The sequence below is a fragment of the Pinus tabuliformis genome, chromosome J, assembly GCF_031772625.1.
Source record: "Pinus tabuliformis cultivar Carrire ecotype Pingquan chromosome J, CPIR1, whole genome shotgun sequence".
Lineage (NCBI taxonomy): Eukaryota > Viridiplantae > Streptophyta > Pinopsida > Pinales > Pinaceae > Pinus > Pinus tabuliformis.
Genome location: NC_142295.1, coordinates 1082283547 through 1082301314, shown reverse-complemented (window position 1 = coordinate 1082301314; position 17768 = coordinate 1082283547).

Sequence of the window (17768 nt, the reverse complement as noted above, 5' to 3'; positions counted from 1 at the left end):
TTACATACACCCCTCCTTCAAAGAACTTTGTCTCGAAGTTAGAGTCAATAGGATACAAGTAGCGAGGAAGCATTATGACAATAAAGCATGACAAAATAGGGAGAAATATGTAGTAGCCAAATTAAGTCAAGGGAGGATACCACTTCCCACTAAGATTCCCCAAATATCCTATAGCCTCATATCCTCCCTAACTTACTTGGCTCCCATCCTATCCCTCCTCTGTTGTAGTATATTATAGCATCACATATATAGATCTAACCACTGATTGAACCAACATGGAATAAGTGTCAAATATATCTACCTAAATTCCCCAATAGACAACTGGATCAATCTCATCACACATCTAGCGGAGTGTGTCTATCACTAGCTTCCCATGATTCTAGGCTTGGAGGTTACATGGTGAGAAATTCCTCCACCCCTCCTCAAAGAACCAGGGCCAACACCCTAACATGAACCATAGTATGGTGCTATATGGATGCATGCCATCGGATAATATAGTCAAGAAATCATGTCACCTCACTACAAGAAAAAAGGACATTGGTGAGGGTAAAAAAATGTCACCATAAGCTCATCGGTGGCGGTCAAAAGAGCCTTTGTCACCAAAGGTGTTGTTGAAAAAAATATAGGTGTTGTGGTGATATTCAAGGTCCATCGCCTATAATGATTTATAATAATGGATAGTGATCGTCACCATTTCATATGATCAATAGTGACAGACCTTAGCCTCTGTCACCACAAAACTGAAAGTCACCAAAGGTGGCATCGCCAAAAGTATAGGTGTTGTGGTGACATTCAAGGTCCATCATGAATAATGATTATAATGATAGATAGTGACCGTCCTAATTTCATATGAACAACAACAATTCACTGTGATGGACCTTTCATGGTCGTCACTATTGATGCATATATATGGCGACGTTCGTTGACCATCACCATCTCATATTTTGATGAGGGCAAAAAAAGTTCACCATAAGCTCATTGGTGATATTAAAAAAATCCTTTGTCACCAAAAATTGAATGTCACCAAAGTTTTGTGGTGACATTCAAGGTTTGTCTACATGAATAATAATTATAATGATAGATAGTGACCATCACCATTTCATATGAACAACGACAATTTATGGTGATGGACCTTTCATGACCATCATTATTAATGCATATATAAGGTCACAATTGTTGACCGTCAGCATTTCATATTTTGGTGACGATCGAAAAATGTCACCATAAGCTCAATGGTAATGGCCAAAAGAGTTTTTGGCAATAAAAATCGATCGTCACCATTCCATATGAATATCAAGGCATGATGGAATTGAACCACTGACCTCCTACTTGTAAAGCAGGTGCTCTTCCATTAAGCTAGCACCCTTTAAATAATTATTCTTTAAAGATTATACCTTGAAACTTTATAATTGTAAATTCTATAACCTTCAATAAATTATAAAACTCTGTAAAGTCCGGGCAAATATTTTACTAAACAGGCAAAATAACATCAAAATTGCAGATCCCTACCTAATGGTTATGAAAGTTATGAAAAGTGGGCAGAGGGAAAAATAGTTACGTATAAGATATTAAATTAGAAGTGAAAATTTGAAGACATTTATAGCCTATAAAGGATCTATAATTATCAAACCTAAAATCTTCAAGTACACCAAAAATTGATTTCTCACCTTATGAATCACGTAAATATGTTGTGATAGCATAAAAAACTACCTCTAAAAGAATGGTTTGTATGCCAAAAGTAAAAAACAATGAGTATATATGATGCAATTATGAATAATGAGCTACATGCTTGAATCCTTTTGGGTATGGGGTCTAGAAAACTAATTGGGAGTTTTTCTCGTTATTAATTAATTCAAGATGTCAAAATACAATGATCAATAATAAGGATCCTGAAATGTAGCCACTAAAGAAATTTTAGAATTGTAAGCACAAACTTTAGCTAATATCTATAGTACACGCTAGGATACATAGGAAAAAAATAACACCAAAACTCTGTAATCAATTAATTAATTAATACTACAATTTCTTTAGCACTTAACAGATATTATTAATAATTCACAAGTTCCAAATGAACATGGGATTGATAACTACATGCATAGTTTCTAATTTATCTGTTAATAAATTAGAAGGTAATTGAAGAGACTACTATAGGACAAAAATGAAATAGAGAAGCACAAATCACATTATTATAAAGTACAAGGATATAAAGAAATTAAAAAATAATAATAATAATTGCAAGGTCACTAAAGCACTTATTTTCACCTTGTAGCAAAACCATTCCATTCCATACATTGCCATAGCTATCTCATCATTACTAGTTTTCTTTTCCATTTCCATCTCATTCTATTTCCTTTCCATTCCATATCTATCCTTGTTCATTTCAATAACTTTTCATTAACCCCTATCCACTAAAGAAAATTTTCCACTTAAATTCTCACCAACAAGAAAAATCTGCACATTCCTTTAATTTCTACAGGGAGGCTACAGGATTGAGGAAAAGCTACAAGTCATTGAAATTTTCATAGTCAAACCTTAATATTTTAAACATAATATCCTAAATTCATGACTTATACTAAAAAAAAAAAATGAAAATTTGGAGTACCTCAACTTCTACAAGGTACCTTGTACCTCCATAGGAACCCCTGCAAGTAGTCATGTAGCAGTTTCAACATATAAAATGAAACATTGTACAGTAGTAGAAATTAAACCATTATTCACTTATCCAACACCTCTAGGTATGATTGTACTTTGATGCCTCCCTTTACTAATATTTTTATACAATGTCATTTAGTTGCATACGGGTCAAAACTGTATGCAATTGTTTTATCATAAAATTCTATATACATATAAAAAAGGGAGAGCTCAATACTCTAGCTCGAGTCAAGTGGGGTCCATCTCTTACATGTAAGAAGTGATAGGAGGAAATTATATAAATGTTCTCTTGTAATTGGTAGAGATACCATATTCATATGAGACATTAACAATATTCATCCAAAAGGTGACACAATGCCATATCACCAATCAAGGATAAAGGAAAATTGAATTTAACCAAAGAGATAATTAAGTAAAGTGCATGGACAACTAAATAAAAGACATGACTAAAGGTTATGATTATATTCTTGGTGTTGATCCAATTCATTTTCACCACCCTTTTTCTCAACCATGCCTACATGTCATTTCATTTCTCCTCGTCAATTTGCTACAAGAAGAATAATTCTTTCTAAAGTATTAGCTACATGAATGACTATAAGATTGCAATTATCTACAAGAAACTCCAGATAGGAAGCACAATAAGTTCAATAGAAGAAAGCCACGACAATGGAGAGTCATTTTGTTTTTTTTTTCCCTCTTCTTTGACATTTTTTCGAATTCTTCTACTACAATTGTTTCTAGGATGCATACGTTGATTGTTCAAAATTTAGAAACCTTCCTATAAGAATTTCCATAAACATAAGTATAGTATGCTAAAATAAAGTTGATAAGGTAAGGAAAAAAAAGATAAAACAATAGGATAACCCCCTTTCTTTCCAAAAACAACCTTCTATGTGTTCTTATATAGAATGGGGGTAGGGTTTAATGGAAGAGAACCCACAAACGCTGCTAGATTTTATCAGAATATTAGGGTTGTAAACATTTTTTAGAGAAATCAATGGCTGGGGTATTTTGAGAAGAGCTTATGATGATGATGATGTGACCCTTGAAGTTTCCTCAAATTTCAAAACTACAGAGGGGAAGATTATGTGACCGCAGTGAGAGGATTAGTGATTTGTATCAATGAGGAGACAATTGATAGAATCACATGCATTCCTCAAGGTTTACCATGGGATAAGGAGGAGAGGAAAGATGCCACTCTTTCTAAAAAATATTTTTTTCTTAGATAATAAGGAAGTTATAGAGGATAAATATGGATTCAAAAGCAAGAGTTTTCCATCTCCCTGGAATGAAGTTGCATACCACATACTGAAATACATCTCTTATGATGGGAGATTTAGTGTGGTATTTGCATATCAATTGAGACTACTATATCAACTTAGACACCAATATCACTATAACCATCTCACAATCTAAGCATTTTTCACTTCCTTTTACAATCATCAAATGATATGAGCGATAAGGTGAAAAGTGGGAAACATGAGTCTTTGGCCCATAATGGGATTATTAAATTGATTCTTTATGATGCCTTGCATAGCTAAGAATGTCCTATTCCATAGATTGGGTTCATAGATATGGATAAATAGGGATCCTCAATGACCCTGTTGTAGCATTTTTTTTATTTTGGTAAGTTAGAAAAAAATGAAAATATATTTTAAGAAAATGTTAAGTTAGGATATGGACAAAAATAATAAAGAAACAAAATGTTAGGAATATTTTGATGAATAAGTCCATATCAAATAAAATGTTAGAATAGATGCCCTAAAAAAGGAAGGCAAAAAATAAAATGTTAGGTTAGAAATAAAAGAAAAAATAATAAATTCTGAAAGTGTTGCACATCCTAATGCCACTACTCTTGGTCAATTTTACTTTTGCAAATAAAAGTTGTGTGTAGATTGTTTAAATGCCACACTAGTTCATACAATCCAATCGTAAAGTTTAATCATGATTGGATTAGATTTAAATTGCTTGTTAATAGGTAGCAAATAAAATTGGCTCAACAGTTTAATCTGAGCCAATGGAAGCAATAAGGGATAGAAGTAGATTAATCATAAAAATCAAAATGTTGAGTTGCTAGTCTAAATGCACTCAGGTGACTAATATTTGAAAAATGTTAGGAGAGTTAAGGGTAGGTAGAGAAATGAAATAAAATTGGAGTATGATAGGATGTTTATCCTAAGTTTAAAACATTAGATATATGTGAATGTAACAAATGGTTTTAATTAACCATAATTTTCTAAATCCCAATGTTATTTGCCATCTTTATCCATTGATTCCCTTCGGACCCCACACCTATCACATCCATCATATTTATTTCGACCCCACCATCACCTTTTGCCTCACTTAATTAAACCCCTACCATTTTCGTTTCATCCCTCACATTTCCCTCCGATCTAATGGCTTGCATTGTTCCTCGGCCCTCCCCTGCCGTCCGAACGTTATCAACGGAGGGGGGGTCCGAAGTTAGCAGTTTTAGAAACCACCCTCCGAAACTGCCAACCCCCACTCCTAGTCATTTAGGACTTAAAAAACCAAACCTCTTACCGCTCGAACTCACTCTCGAATGCGGTTTTGGACCTCCTCCAACACCGCCGCTCCCACATCATCATCTACGACAACACCCTGTCACTTCCTCTGTCCCATCATCCTACATGGACCAATATTCCGTCTATCTGCCTGTTATCCATTTCATTCACCACACCTGCAAATGAATATTGCATTGATCTGTTTCTCAGCCCCGTTGGAGAGTTAATACTAATTTATCCCTTGATTAATAGACCCGCTCCATTTTGTGCCTTATAAACGCTGTTCTTTCATAAAAACCGTTACATAGTGCATTCTCGTAACTCAATTGATCACTCGATACTTGAAGCTTATAGTCAAAATGACAAGTTCACCATTCAAGCCAATTTTTTGTCCTGTTCCAAGCAAGCCAGCATCCAGGTTCACTCAATCTTTTTCAATTACAATTTTTTAGTTCACTGTGTTTTAGCGAAATCCTTCCCATTTCTGTCACTTTCAGTTTGTAATCCAATCAACAGAATGCCTCCTAAGGGAAAGGAAGTTGTAGAAACCCAAAATCCTCTCATTCCTCCTCAAGTTGATTTCCATCATCTTCCCTTGGTTGACAGAGACTGTAAAATCCATGAGTCCTTGTCCGAATTTGACTTGTTTGAGATCTATTGTTGGATGGAGGACCAATTCGTTGATCAAACTGATGAAATTGGACTTTGGGACTCCCATCTTCCTCATTACATTTTCCCTCAGATCCACAGAGCACCTGAATTCATCAGAAAATGCCATGCAGCTTATGACCCCACTCAAAGAGCTATTATCTCACCTATAGGAGAAATCCTGTGCTCCATCAATGCCCAGTCCATTGACTAGATGTTGCAGGCCCCAACTATTGTGCCAACCACTCCTTTTTCTCATGAAAGCCTAATAGAAGCCTATCAGAAGATGGATTTCACTAAAAGAGCTCAAACCCTAGAACTTTTCCTAGTTGTAGATAGCCCTCTGCCTAAAAGAAACCCTTCCTATGATTCATCTATATTCCCAGACAGAACCAAGAAAATTACCACCATTCTCTCTTATCTCCTTGGTTACTATTCTGACCAATATGTAGATGAAGCCATCATTGGTTTCTTGTCTATATTTTATGCTAGTTCCAAACCCACTGTTCTTTTTAACGTTAGTTAATTTCTAGCTGAGGCCATTCATGAACAATTTGTCCAGTTCAATACTGAAGAAGTATTCAAGTATGATTCAGTACTTGTATATCTTTTTATCTATTTTCAGGGAGACAAGTTTCCATTCACTTTGTAGAAGCTAGATGAAGAAGGGAACCAACAATCAGTTATCTTTTGGAATTCTATGGGAATGAAGGAGAAAGAAGAATTTTCATATAAACAGTTCATAGAATTGTTTGTTAATCCAACCATTAATCTTCTGAGCAGTACTCGAGAACCAAGGATTAGTGATGAAATTATAAGTCTTGTAGCTAGTTGATCAAGCCACAACAAGAGATTGGTATCTTTACCAAAATTATATAGAAATCGGAGTCTTTGGCTATGAGCTTCCAGCTTACAAGCTACTTAAGTACCTACCTATGAGAAATTTTGTATTAGAATATATTAGGCAAAGGCTCAATGCAGATGAAGTGCATTTTGTGACTGCAAATAAGAAATCACAGTTTAAGCTAAAAGCTCAGGTTGGTCCATTCATCTATAACGCTAGAGCAATGGGAGAAGAAGAAGGCAGGTTATTGAAAGAGATGAAGTTTGGCCTTAGCTTTACTTGGTCTTATGATCCAATGGAGTGATTTCAAAACTCATAGTAGAAAATAAATTTACTCCATATCATCACATAGCCAGGTCTGAGATTGAACAATACAAAAATATGTTAGAATGGAAGAAAAACACCCTTCAAGAAGCTGAAGAACAGGTAGTCTCTACTTCAAATATACAAACTCCACTTGCACAAGAAAAGATAGCCAAACGAGGAAGGGAATAACAGTCATCCCCTACAAAAGAAGCATCAAGTAAAGGCTTTAGAATTGTACATAGAAAGAAGAGGCCTAAGATCTCTTTGAAGGTCAGTGCAACTAATGAGTCGCATAAAACAACATTTGATGGAATTGGAGAGACATCTCTTTTCACACAGTCTGGTGGATAGTCTACTCAGTCTCCTACTCATTCCGCCACATCTCATGAACAACTGGTGATTTAGATCAGTGAAGGCAGTTAGAAGGATAAAGAAGATGATATTTTTCATGTTTTCAGTGAAATTAACAAGAAGAATGAGGAATTAAAGTTAAACACTTATACTCAATTCTGGAAGACTTCTTTTAGTTCTCAAGCGAGACTTCTTTTAGTCTTTGACTCTGAAAAGGGTAAAATGTAGATGGATTTCTTACAAGCTTAGATTCAACAACCCAGAATTGTTGCTCATTACCAGAAGCAAACCTCCTACGAATTTAATGTCAAAGATGTACATCCAATTAACCAAATTTATATGCTCAAACAGAATGGCCAAATGATTACTTCCACTTTAACTAACATTGCCATGAGTCTATCAAAGATGCAGGTTACCTTGGCTAATGCACAGTCATAGATCAAGCTTGAGAAAGTTTCCTCATTGGAAAAAGACACCAAGATCAAATATTTGGAAGATTTGGTGCTGAAGATGGGATATGATCTCTCTGATATGAAGGTTGCAGAAGAAATTGTCAAGAATAAAAATGCTGAGATTTCAGCATTAAGGAAGCAACTCAAATTGTCGGCTTCAGGGGACCCAACGACTAAAGAAATTGAAGAAACTGAGGCTCATAAATCTGACATGATGAAGCTGATCATAGAACAAAATTTTCAAATAAAATAGATGGAGGAACAAATGGAAAAAAATTTCAAAGAGAAAGAGGAAGTTGTGAAAAAGGCCAATATTCCAATGGATGTAGTTCCTCTTACAACAGTCGCTATAACTACAGTTTCTGACTCAGGCACAACATCAACCAAAAGTAAAACAGAAGGAGCTGAACAACTTCCTAAAGCCATTCAGAACTTGTCTATTTAGATAGAGAAAATCAAGAAATTGTAGGATCAGCTGAAGACACTACAACACATGAAATCAGTTGCAGACAACTCACATGCAACTGAGTTGCAGAGGGAAAGAGGTCAAATTGAGGTATTGCAGAAAGAAGTCAAAGACTCTTACCTCGGAAATACACTAGGTTTAGTGAAGGAGATTATATGGGAAGAGATCATTGAATCAATCAAAGATATTTGGCCTTATATCAGAATAATTTTTTTATCAAAAAGACTTGTTGGAGAAAGATCAAGAGGCTATTGAAACTATCTCAAATCAACTTGAGGACAAGCCAGAAATAACCACTGATATAATCAAGTTTTTGAATTCTAAAGATAGCTATGAGCTTCAAGTAGTGGGTATTGATGACAGGATCACAACCATACTAGAAGTGAAGAAGGTTATTACAAATAAAAATCTCATTCTTCAGTTGGAGGAAAAATGCAGCAGTGTTAATATCATAGTCCAAAATTTTTTTAGCAGGCTAGAACCCTTGACCAGCAAGGGGTTTCCCCCCCTATTTGTGATAAATGATAAGTTAATGTCTATTGAATACTATGTCCGCAAGCTTACAAAGGTCAAGACTAGTGCAATTACAGTTTCAAATATAAAAGGTACAACAACACCAAGGCCTGTGCTGAATGCCCTTCGAGCTACCTTTTCCATAATTAATGAAATAAAACACATATTTTTAGTAAAACCTACTTTTACTAAATATACAGAAATGGATGAGGTTTATCGAAGGGTAACTAAGTTATCTATTCAAGATAATAAATGCTGGGAAAAGTTAATTGATTTACTTGACTAAAAGAAAGATCAACAACATTCAACATTTTGGGGAACAACATCAACAGGTCAACCGCATTCAGAATTTTGAGGAAGTCATCAATAGTTCAACACCAAAATAGTGACAGATTGACTATCAGTTCATTTTTCCTGATTTTGTATTAAGATATTTTTGTAAATTTGTTTAAGATGTTTTCTTAACACTCAACTTGTATAAATAACTCTCTTCTACGAGTTATCAAAGGTGGACCTTTCATAAGCAATTTTGTAAAAGCATTGATGTACAAGCTGTTTCTAGATCACTGATAATAAAGCAAAGGATTCTGAATTTGGTCTCATACAGTTTCGTTTTCTTCTATAAGTTTTTCATGTGTTTCATTCATTTTTTTTTATTCTTCACATGTTTAAATTTTACAGAGATATCAGATGAGAATAAATGTGTTACATTTATTCTTAAAATTCCTTTATGAAGTTATTATCATAAAGAGTCTTGGATATTGGACTGTCTGTCTGAAAGGTTCCCTCTAAATCATAAAATTGTCAGCATCTTATGTAATCTTAAGCACAGTTCATTTAACTTTTGAACATTTGACAAAGGTTTTCCACTTATGATAATTTATCTTTCTGCCTGAAATCTAAATTAATCATATCTCCTTACAATTCTTTCTACACACTTCATAAATTCAAATCACTGTGTGAAGTTAAAAAGAAGCCCTTTTATTATCTATTAGTACTATCTAAAAGAGTTAATACATCATTCTTATAGTTTCTCTATGCATTGGTCCTCCATAAAAACCAAAACCAAAACCCCAAAACAAATATCTTTAGATGCTCTGGCATGATTAATTGACTATTATCATCTAAGAGATACAACATACCCAAGAAGCCTTAAACTATCTTGGGCTCATAACTATCAAGAAAGGAAAATAAAAAGTAGTCACCAGCCCTTGGTCTTCTAAGAAAATAAAATAAAATTAACTAAGGTAATTGAAAGGAGATTGTATCCAAAGTAGTGAAGATGGGGGAAACACCTGAAGCCAAAGAAAAGGACACAACTAATCAAGTACGAGTCTCAAGTTTAAAGGTAGCATAGGCCTAGGACCAACTCTATCTCCAAATAGAAGGAATCTTCCAAAATTGTAGTAAATATAGAGGAAACCCCAAGCTGAGAGGAGAAAAGAAATATCTTGTAGAATGAATAGAGCTACAGGAAGAGGGAAAAATTAAAATTGGACCATGAAGAAGGAAAAAAGAGAGAAAAAAAAAAGATAATCTAAAGGTTTTTGGACCATACATTACAGGAAGAATGTCATGTTGTAAATAGAAGAGGCCAAGATAGGCCCACAAATGGAAGATGACTCAATAGAAAAGGGAGTAGAGGAAGTAAAAAATTTGGAAATCAAAGAGACCAACTTAGAGATGATATGATGATCCTCAATATCAAAGTGACAAATAGTAGGGAACACTTGGAAAAATAAAATAGGAAACTCAAATAAAATTAGAGAAATCAAGAGGAGTGATAATAGCTATGGACAATCAGATTTTAGATATGGAAACTTCTTTGGGAGTCATGGAAAACTTGTCCTTGGAACTAAATAGTTGCAGAAAACCAACAAGGACATATTCTCTTTTCATGAAAGAGAAATGGTGTAGATATTATATTTCTCATTTTGAATAGTAAGGATAACTTCAGGTCCAAAATCCCATATATTTCATCAAATATTGTTGGGGTTGCAGTATGGATGACAAAACAAATTTGTGTGAATTCTACCTCCATAAACATGTATTTTTATGCTCACCCTCTTGGGATCCTAACCCCAATGTGGGGTATGTCCAACTCTTGGCTTTGTCCTCTTGGCTAAGTCATGAGGAAATGAGAGCAAACAAGAGAAGATGGAGTCAGGGAAAGAGTTCATTTCTCCCCTATGGATTAGGGTAGAGGACCCTAACCCTCAAATCATCATTATAGCTCATAATATCTTGATAGAAGACCAACAGGTGGCACGAATTTGGAAGAAAAGGAAATAGAAAGTCATTTTACACTTTGAGGATATGATGTGACTATTAGGAGATGAAGCTACATAGGGTTTCCAAATAAGATGGCAAGCCTTTAATTCTAGCATGTAGATTAGAGAGTTCCATGCACCTATCCAATTACATAGTACCATCTCTAGAACACCTCTCTACGAGAGGTTAATGCAAAAGTTGGGAGTTCATAATATTGGCTTGAGATTTAACCCCCCACTATTACTCATACAATCAAATGAAATTAATCAAGACCAAGAAGCCAAGGACTATAAAATAATAAAGGATTCTAATGGATTTTATCAGCAAGGAGAACCAAATATATTGGATGAAATGCAAGATAGGTTGTCAAGGAATAACAAGACAAGGATTAGGAACATTAGAGGAGAGGGTAGTTGCTCAAGAGTGTGCAACATTCCAAGCTAGGGGCATGATGGTCCCACACATTGGATATTTTATAAGGCCCATGTATCATGATATTTTACCCATATCACACATTTTTTACCTTACATTAGAAAATTCCTTAAACCTCTTTGTGTTTCATTGCAAAATACATTATAAATTCATTATGGACAGTGATAAGGCAAGCTTTTAATTTTTCTCAAGTCCAGCCAATTAATGACTTCCAACCATATATCTGGGTCTCTTTATTTGCTTGGGCATGTAAATATAGATATGCAATCCATTAATTGGATGGTATCACCCATATTGAAATGTGAATGCACAGATGTTTCGTTGAAAGAGCTAGATATAACTTTTTGTTTCAAAAAAAGATATGCGTTGGTGTAACAAAGACAAAGAACACTGTGTATAAACGAGACACTATATTATTGTTTGGTTGCATTGTGATGGGAAGATGAAAATGGTTAATCGAGGGATTTTTCTGAAAGAAGACCACAGAGTCCCACTTAATTTTTCCACTGAAATAGTTGTAGAATGCAGTGTGAAATTGGGATTGCAAGTAGTTGAGCAATGAAGCATATCACAAACAGAGTATACTTTCTTTCCATAGGTTGGAATTTAACTGGCCCAAAATTTATTTTTTATCAATTGAATAATTTTGTCCCTTTGATAGTTTAGGACTAGGGTTTCTTCATTGATGTAAGATTTCTTTGACTCGATTGCAGTGTTTCCTTCTATCAAGGTTCCATAAACATATGTATAATCAACATAGATGAAAATCAATCTAACTTAGATATAGGGCTTCTTTCATGAGGCTTCTCTTTCACCCATAGCTCTAATACCACTTGTAACATCTCAAGGCTAAAGAAGAAAATATCTGATGAGAATAGCAAGAGTACCTCCACGGTATTCCTCAAAATGTTCTAGATCAAAAGAGGAGTTGTGAGGCTGTAGGGATGATAATGCAAATAAAAGTAATGAAACTGGTAGTTTGCATGAGAAGGCACTTATGGTTCCATATGAAGGATAGATCTTGGAAGAAACCCATCAGAATTTGTCAAATGCCCTAGAGAAGGAAGGCCTTGTTATCTAGATGAACAAGCATTTATGGAGGGTAGTCATCGTGATATTATTCAAGAGGATGATGCTACTATTGTTGCAAATGAATTTTTGAGGCTAGAATTTGAGGAGATTGATGCAGACACAGATGGAGGAGGCAACCTAGAAATTTGAAAGGGATGGTTGTTTGTTAATGTAGAATTGAGCTTCATAGAGAATCCAAGAACAATAGCATGGAAATCATTGGGGAAAGCGATGTAATTCAAGAAGAACCATGTCACAACAACCCTTATATCAATCTGGATGTATTTAAAAATAAAATAAAGACAGACCATATATAATGTATTTTGATAAACTACCTGTTTTAGATAATGACAGAATCTCAAGCACACAAGAAAAGGAGAAAGAGTTGTCATAATCCTACATTGTGAAGCACAATAATTTGAATTTTCTTGGTCAGTGTTTTGAGTGGATGTTTTGTGAGTAGCCTCATCCCATAGCAGAACTAAATTCTATAGGGTTTAACTTGTTCATTAATTGTAAAATTGAAACATGTTTGAAGATGGATCCTAGGGGTAGGTCATTGAGGATATAGTTTGATAATGATTATGGAAAATATTGTAAAACCACCTCCTAGATATAAACTGATGATGCATTTTCCAATCTAGATCTGTAATCAGAATTTGAGCAATCTCCTAAGGAAAGTAAGATATGTTTCTAATTTTAAAACAACGATTTCAAATCACAGTAAATTTGATGATCCTACCTAGTATGGGAGTTATAATGAGAATTGAAAGAGAGAATCCGTTTTTCTCTCACAACTTTTTCATGGAAGTTAATTACTCAATGAAAGGATACACAAACAAAGGATTCTCAGTGGCCTAACTAAGAAGAAAATGTGAACAATGGAAAATTTTATCATCCCAACAAAATTTGCAGGCAGGAAGTTATGGGGTGTTTTAATTTTGACAAGATGTCACCCCTAAAACCTATAACCATCAACACTACGTCTATGATTAAATACAATTGAAATGAAGCCCATGAGCTCCTTAAACCCTCTCAGTTAAAAGATGATCCATTGATATTTCATTTCTTGAAGCTACCTCACAAATTTGAAGCAAGCAAGAACTGAAAGGAGAAGACAACGAATTTTCTGAAGGTCATAAAATGGGAAGGATTTGTGGTCAGAATAATCTCATATATGTACCTTGTAAGGAAGGGATGGGGATTCCTTTGAAACAAGAGCATTTAGAAGACAATTTATGGTAGAGGCCAGAAGTGACATTGGAACAAATTATACTCCTTGATAAAAGAAAAGGAATTATACTCTAAAAATGATACCAACTTCTGTTGATTATAATATGCCTCTATAGAGCATGGAAAAATTACTAATAAGGATAAAAACCTAGTAAGGGAGAGACAAACATGCAAGCATCATAATTTTAGCATCTCTTTGTTCTAGCTAATGATCAACAACAGAGGAAGAGGACAATGCATAGTGGAGATAATGAGGTGGTTACATTGGCTTAATAATTTTGCTTGGCACTGGTTTTGATGAGATTCTGGGGTTCTCAAGTACTCCCATTAAGTGCACCCGTGCCCAACTTGAGCCAGTTATTACCCACCATTTTTATTGGGTGCTAAGAATTTTCTATGATGATGCATAAATGTGAATGGTTACTTTCTAATCTCATGGGATTGAGGATATTCTAAGCATCGTTGTCTTAAAAAAAAATGGTTTCATTCTGCCCATGAAATCAAACTGGTGGGGAACTCAAGAACGTAGAATCCAAACACATACCATATTTCAAGGTTGATAAAAATATGACGTTGAGGAAAGGCCCAAAGTTGTAGAGATCATTTATGGATAAAAATGAATTCTAGGTGACATCACATCCTCTCCCATCTCAAAATTCATGGTTGGAGATTAGACTTGAGGGCATTGCGACTTTAATATATAGCAGATGAACATGTTCTCAGCCTACTTTTAATTGAAAATACCTAATTTTAATTTCATTCTGTGGAGTAGAAGTGCTCGTTAAAGGATAGGCCATAGGCCTACTGTTTACAGATCAAATGTGTAAAGAAGGTCCAAAAACTAGGAGTTAAATTGAGAAAGTGAAATGGAGGAGGAAAATAAAATCATAAAACAGAGAACAATCAAACATGAAAAGAAACTCAAAGCTAAATGAAGAATTTAAAAGTGAATGGTGTTAAATTGAGAAAGTAGAATGGATGAGGAATATAAATGCATAAAATAGAGAACATTGAAACATCAAAAGAAAAATAGAATCAAAGCAAAATGACAACTTTAAAGGGAATTACATGGCACTAGTAAAGGACACTTAGGAAGTGATAAGAGAGAATGGAATAAGAAAAGAAGTTGTGATTGAGGAAGTGAATTAAAAGAAATAAGATATCAATAACTAGGTGGAGGAACAAGAAGCTTGGTAAAGAAAGTCAACTCAAATGGAGAAGTATTACTCAACAATAAAAATGCCTCAACTGGAAATTAAGGGAAGACATAATTTTTGGATACAATAGAAGCTCTAGAAGAGGGGAGGAAAGGTGTGTGTTGAATGATAAGGAAATATGACATATATAGAGGAAAAAATGGAAGGGGAATAATACATCTGTATAGAAGTAGTATCCAACACATTGTTAACAAATTTTAGCAAGCATGATGGATATAGAGTCCAGGGAAAGGCAATTTACTTGAAATAATATAAAGTATACCTCCACAATGAAAGGTGTTATACAAAAAAATGACCCCCTCATTAGCTCAAAGGGGAAAGACATGATAGCTGAAGAAAAGACCAAGATCACAAGCCTTGTTTCCACACTAACATTGGCTAAACACTGACAACATGCTTTATAAAGTTTCTCTGTAAGCCTAAGGGAGTGTTAGTGACCCTACTAACTCTACTTGTTGGTTTAGGGATAGCATTAGTGGATCCTAATGAGAATATAGATGTCAAAGGGGTGAATTGACTCATAAATATCTCTATATTCCCTCCTAAATCTACTCAGGAAAGCAAGGAAACATCTAAAGTTCGACCTATTTGTGGGATTTCTAATCCTAATGAAGGAGGCAAATGAGAAAGAGCTCAAAAGCTTGGAAACATAATTTCTTTTACCTTAAGAGACTCATGGAGGAACTTTGCAACCCAAACTCGATTGCTACATAAGCAAATCTAGGGCTATGGTAATAGAGGTCAAATCATTTGAAAGGATAACTTGATTGTCGAGCATAGTCTCTAATCTAAGCATAGGAAGTTGGTAAGAAGGGAGAGAGTGAGAGGATCTGGAGGGGTAAGGGAAGGCTGTTGCAATAGATGGTTGTAATCACTCTTTCGACATTAATATAGAATTGCAGTTGTACTATCTACTCTGTGGTGTTGGTACTATCATTCATTTATTTGTTTGTCTTATACCTTTTAGCATGAGTAGCTTAGTTACGTGTAACTAGATGTATTTTATATATTCATGTATTAGTTATCAAGGTTGTATGTTGTGATTATGCTTGTCTCTTCTATGTGCAGGACTTGATTTGGAGCTGGCTCAGGGGACTTCCACCTAGCTACATTGTGCTCTCCAGCAAATCTACACGGACGCTGGAGGTAATGAATCTGTCCTGATTTGATAGTTAGTTATTGTTTATGGAAACGCATGTAAACTTTGTGATAGTTGTAGATAATATTATAGTCTGCCAAGGGTCCCAAGAAGACCCTTAAGGGTATCTCCATATACCATGCATTTTATCCTATAGAAAAATTCACAACTCCGCTGGGGACTATACATTAGTTCTCGGTTCACCCGGATAGTTCCTAGTTTCCTCCTCCTTCTAAGACCTCCCTATACTTCTGCATTCCTTTTCTGGCCCATCAAGACCTTGCTGCTGCATTCTTCCCTCATATAGTTAGCCCTAGATCTGATCCCAAAGCCTTGTTTTGAACTCTTTTCCCACACTAACGTAGGTTAGTAGAGAAAACAGAGCTTTATAAAGCTTTGTGTCTGCACAAGTAATGCGTTGGTAGAACAGTAACTCTTTGTGGCCTCTGCTACAGAGTGTTAGTCACCCAAATTTTGACATGTCGCTGTATCTATAAACTCAAAGGGATCAGAATCCTGCTCATGGATTGAAAAAGGATCTGCAACTATATTTTATTAGCAAGATCTGTGTCCTAAAAGACCTTTTTTTAGGAAATAGTTTTTTTTCCTTCTTATTTATTTATTTATTTATAAAAGAAAAATTGACATTTTTTATTCATTCTTCTACTTAGCTGGTTAAAATATGCTTTATTTTGGTTCCAAATAGTTGTTAGAAAGCATTGGAAAGATTTATGGTGGTTATGATCATGTTATAATGACTAGGATGCATGGAACAAATATGAATGCATGAAAGACTCTCACTTGTAGAATACAACTTATTTCATCGAATTGAATATTTTCAAGCATTGTATCTTGCATGATTTTGAGTCAGAGTCCCACCAAATGTCATAGGTCAACACCCCTACTGAAGACACTAAAAAAGTACACACAAAATTTACCTAAAATCAATCAGTAACTCTTTATAGAGCAAACAAAAATTAGTTCAGGCTAGGATCTTAGGATAGGCAGTGTGAGTAGACTGCCCAAGATCGGAAACCAAAACTAGTGTCATTAGAAGAGAGAAAATTCCTTCTGCACTCATACTACAGGGACCACTCTAGTCAAAGCGGAGCTAAATATGAGACAAAATCAGATTGTAAGTGAAGGTAGCCTGCCTTTGCTTACAACTCCTTTGGGTATTCTGTGTATTGGGGATCCCTTCGGGTATTTTGGAGCTGAGTCAGGGACTCAGGTATCCTGCCCACACAGCGTACTTTCTGCGACTATGTGCCCCTTGGTAGTGTCTGTGATCTGAGGTATCCTTAGTGACCATACTTCTAGGGACTTACATAAGGTGACTAGGGCAGGTTATCCTGGTACCTAACACAGACAAACCTACTCTGTCTTCAGTTTTTGGGAGGGTGCTCGTCTTCACGAGATTACTTGGCCCCTCAATCTAAGGTTCGGGCGAAGCTCTAGAGTAACCGTAACTGTACATTTGGTCAACCCTCTCTATTATTCATTGTAATACTGAATTTCATCTCCAGTGATCGGTGCTTATCACACAGGGTCATTTCCCTATGTTTGTTGATTGATTCACTTAGTGTACTTTTTATTTTTTAGGTGCCTGAGTGTTATCATTGAGTCTTTAATAAATATCAAGATAAAAT